This window comes from Heteronotia binoei, chromosome 7, assembly GCF_032191835.1.
Source record: "Heteronotia binoei isolate CCM8104 ecotype False Entrance Well chromosome 7, APGP_CSIRO_Hbin_v1, whole genome shotgun sequence".
Lineage (NCBI taxonomy): Eukaryota > Metazoa > Chordata > Lepidosauria > Squamata > Gekkonidae > Heteronotia > Heteronotia binoei.
In genome coordinates, this window is record NC_083229.1 from 65,887,101 (window position 1) to 65,892,591 (window position 5,491).

Consider the following 5,491-nt stretch of genomic DNA (forward strand, 5'->3'; position numbering starts at 1 on the left):
CAATCACTGTACTGCTAGGGAACCAGAGCCCTTCCTTCTGCTCTCCTCTGCTTGTATGAATGGGTCCATTGGCAGTCTTTGGGTTTTGGCAGATGAGCAGTTTTGCCACTGGCTGGGTTTGCGCAGCAGACAGCAGAGATGTTGGTCTAGGACAGGAGAGGCCAAACTGTGGCTTGGGAGCCAGATGTGACTCTTTCACACATATTGTGTGGCTCTTGAAGCCCTCACTGCCCCATCAACTGACTTGGAAAAAGCATTTGTCTCTTTAAATCACTTCCCCAAGCCAAACCAGCCAGTGGCTTGGAGAATGCATCTAAATGTTGCTTTCTTTCTACCTCTCCATTCCTCCCCCATCTATTTGCCTGCCTGCCTGCCTTCCTTCCTTGCAGCTCTCAAACATTTAATGTTCATGTCTTGCTGGCTGGGAGAAGATGATCCCTGGTGGTGCTGTGAGAACTCTCCTTGCACATGTGCTGCAGCCAGGGGAAGGCAATGACCTCTCTCTGTGTCACTGCTCTTCTCAAAATGTGGTGCCCCATCAGTGCTCACTTTGTAGCAGAAGCTCCTTTGCTTATTAGGCCACACACCCCTGATGTAGCCAATCCTCCAAGAGCTTACAGGGCTCTTCTTACAGGTCTTACCGTAAGCTCTTGGAGGATTGGCTACATCAGGGGTGTGTAGCCTAATATGCAAAGGAGCTCCTGTTACAAAGTGAGCCCTCTCCCCAATCAATTGCTGTGCTCACTTGAACAGCAAACCAAGACAGGTGGTTAACACAGGTGAGATTCAGCACTTCATTCTCAGTCCCTCAACTGCAGAGTGGGAATGAAGATATTGAAAGATCAAATTCCCAATGCTAGAAGTTTTTAATACATGAGAAATCCTTGTTTCTTGTAGGTGGAACACAGGGCTTTTCCACGTTTTCATTTTCCTTGCTTGTAAATTCCTGTATCTTCAGGAGTTTATTTCTGGTCTGCATGTGTTTTGCTCCATCTAATTCTGTATTAAACCAGTTTACGTCCAGTGTAAAAGGCTGCAGTTTAAATCTGCAGGGAGATATATGGAACATAAACCAGTGTAATAGCAAATCAACTATAAGAGGGAGCAAAACACCTGTAGAACAGCAACGCACCCCCCTGGAAGAAACAGGAAATTACAATCAAGGAAAATGAGAATGTAGAAAAACCCACAGATAGGACAACTTATTTTGAAGCAGCATGTCTCAAACCTTTCTGATTTGCACCCTCTTCTAAAATTTGCTCAGATAATTTCTAGAGCCCTTCAACCCACTTGCAGGCATCACCTTGCAATCATGCACCTCTGCATATAATTCTGTGTGCATATGTCTGCATGGATTGATGTGTTTATCTTCAAGAGATGGTGCTTTCCACATGTGTGGTTTCCCTGTTGCTGTGACTGCAGGTACAGTAGGATATCTGCAGGCAGTGGGATGTCCATATAGTAGGTTTCCCCATAGTTTTATTGCCCTGTTCATTGGTAGTGGCCATTCCCCACTCCTTGAATCAGAACTTTTCCAGTTTTTTTAAATTGGCACTATTGTTATATTGATTTAACATTATAACATTGCGTAGGAGGGTCTCTGAATCCCCAGCTTTCATTTTAAAAGGAAAGTCTCTAGTCCTTTTTGTTGCAGAGATATGTCTTTCCCCAGTTGGTGTAGTGGCTAAGTACACGGACTCTAATCTGGGAGAACCAGGTTTGATTCCCTACTCTTCCATATGCACCTGATGTGATCTTGGGTCAGTCATGGTTCTTGAAAGAGCCTCTCTCTCTCTCAGCTCTCAAAAGAGCTCTCAGCTCCACCTACCTCACAGGGTGGCTGTTGTAGGAAAGGAAAGGAGATGGTAAGGTACTCTGAGAGAACAGTCAAGAACTGACCCAGCTCACTAGAAGATGTCTCTGGAATTTCAATTATGAGAACTTGCTAATCAGAGCCCACAGAATGTTCTCATCCTTCTCAGTTCTCCCTCCAACATATATTACAAATTATCTAAATACTTCAAAGTATAGAAGGGCTTTTTATGCTAGCGTGCCTGAATCCTGTACCTTCAGCAGTGATGGTAGGAAGAGTCAGTGGAATTCCATAGTCAGTCTTTGCAACTCTGGTAGCAGCAAGATTGACTCTGTTGATCACACGTTTGATTGTCCTGAATTTTCAGAACCAAGAGCAAAATTGATCTCCCTGTTATTTAATCAGAAGTCTTTCTCCAGAAGTGAAATCATACTGGCTACTCAGAGACAAAGATAAACAAACCACTCTGTGCATAGCGAAATTTTGGGCAGCTGTTATATCACACGATAACTAACTTATAGCTTCTCCTCCTATGGGATTGCTGTTTATGTCTCAGATTGCATAAGCAGTAAGAAGTAAAAGTAAAAGAGACTCTGAGGTATAAAGGATGGGGTATAAATCCAATCTCCATTGGGGAGGGACGGTGGCTCAGTGGTAGAGCATCTGCTTGGAGAGCAGAAGGTCCCAGGTTCAATCCCTGGTGTCTCCAAAAAAGGGTCCAGGCAAATAGGTGTGAAAAACCTCAGCTTGAGACCCTGGAGAGCCGCTGCCAGTCTGACTTTGATGGACCAAAGGTCTGATTCAGTATAAGGCAGCTTCATATGTTCACCCCCTTCTCCTCTTTTTCTTTTTTTTTCTTTCTTTCTTCATAAGGAAAGGTGGTAGAGACTTAACTTTTTAAAAGTGAAAGCTTGGAATTTGGAGATCCTGTTATATATTGTTATAATGTTCTATTAATATAACAATATTCAGTTGCTGGGGGGAAATGGCAGCTGTCAGGAGAATTCTGGCGAGACAGAAAATCCAGTCCATCCTGGCTTTGTTGCAGTTTTTCCCAAGGCTTTGGTGCAAAGCATGTTTACGAAAGATCTGAGAAAAACTAGGGAAACCACAGAAGGTGCACAAATGCACCAGGATTCTGTGGGGAAGCAAGAAAAACAACAACAATGCTTTCTAACAGCATTGAACCCAAGGCGAGTAACCTGTATGGAAACTCCCTATAAGACTTCCAGTGCAATCCTAAACAGAGTTATATCTTTTAAACCCACTGAAGTCAGTGAACCTAGAAGGGTGTAACTCTGTTTAGTACTGTATTGTTCTTTTTGAAGACAGCCAGCCTGTTAGGGCAGAGGATAAGAGAAGCTGTTGGATCCAGAAGCTTCCATTTGGCTCCTGCAGCTTCTTTGGTTAGCATATCACCTTGGATGGTTGCGATTATAGACCTACTGGAATAAAAATACCTCTGGCATATTCTGTTCCAGGATCTTCTTACCTTCCTTCCAGTGCTGCTGCACCCCAGGTAGCCCCAGATTTCTGGGCTACAATAACAGTGGATATGGCTTCTCCCAATCTGCACCACTGACAAGTGGGGAGAAACAATTCAAATTATTTTTTCTCCTTCCATTTGAAAAACTAAGAGCAGAAAGAACAAAACTTTTGATTTGTGAATTAAACTTAATGTATGGAAAAAAGAGTAGACTGTACCACACTCCTTTTCTGTTGAAAATATCAGTGCAAATGCAATTATGTGTCTACATTTGTAAGTAGGGGATCCCCTGGAATTTCACCTCATCTCCAGACTACAGAGAGCATTTCCCCTGGAGAAAGTGGGTGCTTTGGAAGGTGGACTCTGTAGCATTGCACCCCACTTAGATCCCTGTCCTCTCCAAGCTCCATCCACAGATCTCCAGGAGTATCTCAACCCGGCTCTGGCCTGTAACCCTATTAGTAATGCAGAAGTAGATATTATCATCTGGAATGCTAATTATCATTCTTTTAGTGTTAAAAGTGAATCCCTTCTCATTTCTGTTATAAACCTGGTACCATTTGAAGGTCTTCAGCCTATGCTAGATTTCTATAGGTGACAATTGTTCTTATGGTTTTGAGCCCCAGTCTAAATTGTGTATCAATATATGTAGCCTATTTAGGCAGAAATCTACAAAGAAATGATTTTTACAAAAAAATAAACTTCTTTTAGTTTCACTAAAAGTATTAAAAGATACAGAATGGCTGCGATCACACACACTAAATAATGCACTTTCAATCCACTTTCAATGCACTTTCAAACTGGTTTTTGTCAGTTCATACAGTAAAGTCCAGTTGGAAAATGCATTAAAAGTAGATTGCAAGGGCATTATTTAGTGTGTGTGATCACGGCCAATAAATATAAAAAAACCTATACAATGATTCATAATACCCTATTGCAGGGGTGGGGAACCATTTTTTTGCCAAGGGCCATATGGATAGTTATAACGTCATTCACAGGCCATAAAAAATTATTAACTTCAAAAACAGTGCTCCACCGAGGGAGAATGATTCTGGCCAGCAAAATTAATGCAAATAATTGATTTTCTAATTGAAGTCATGTGGGGAGAGCCTAATCTGGCACACACACACATACACATACACACCCGACCTGCTGCCCTAGGCAAATGCATGGGTCCAGGGCTTTTTTGTAGAAAAAGCCCAGCAGGACTCAGTAGCATATTGGACCACATCCCCTAATATTAGCATATTAGGTCACACACTCATTAGCATATTAGGCCACACCATTTGGGATAATCAAGGGCAAACAACTGTGATAGTAACTTTTCCAGGCCCTGCAGCAATTCTGGCCGGCCAGACAGGTCCCAGGGAGGCTGCTGTACAGTACATCTGGACCCTGTGATCCCTGCCTGGCCCTGGGGACGTTGCTGCACAGCGTAGCTGGGTCCCACGATTCTCCCTGGCCAGCCAGGCCCCAGGAAGGCTGCCACATGGCAGTCTATGTATCTGTCCAGCAATCCCCGAGTTTCACACCAAGTGACCTTGCGGCCCTCAGGATGGAGGTTCCCCACCCCTGCCCTATTGGCTGTAAAAGACATTGTAACTGAGTTAATTTATAAACAATAGATAGAAGTAACATTCAAGAGATCTAAGTGTTTAAACAAAAAACAGATCCTGAGGTAATCCAACAAAATGTGAATCAGTAACCAATACTGGGCTTTTCCGCATTCACATTTTCCTCACTTGTGTGTGTGTGCCTGTTGTTTCTGTTTTGCTCCCTCTAGAAGTCAATTTGATATTAACTGTCACTTAGGTCTCCAGTTGTAAAGTGGTTGTCTCCTTAAAAAATTCAAAGCTGCCTCTCTACAAGATTTCGCCTTTTCTTACACTCTTATTTACTTAATAATAATAATAATATTTAATTTATATCCCACCCTCCCCACCGAATGTAATGCAAACATTACAATAATACAATAATAAAAGTATACAGGTTACATAACAATTATATATTACAATTCAGTTATATGTATTATTACATTAAAACCATCTAATTAAAACCATCAATTTTAAAAACCAACAAATTCGTTTGGTGCTACAGTCTCAATGTTACTCATTTTACAATTTTACGTGATGATGGTACAATAGGTTTCACATTAAGAAAAAAACAGCAGAAAGAGGGTAGTCTTGCAGACC

The 5,491-nt window shown here is 42.0% G+C and overlaps 1 non-coding gene across 1 annotated transcript; it reads left to right on the forward strand.

Moving 5' to 3' along the window:
• The first annotated feature begins 2,447 nt into the window (after positions 1-2,447).
• On the forward strand, positions 2,448-2,522 carry TRNAS-GGA (transfer RNA serine (anticodon GGA)). The gene has a single exon. It is a non-coding gene; the product is annotated as a tRNA-Ser (tRNA).
• The last annotated feature ends 2,969 nt before the right edge of the window (positions 2,523-5,491 follow it).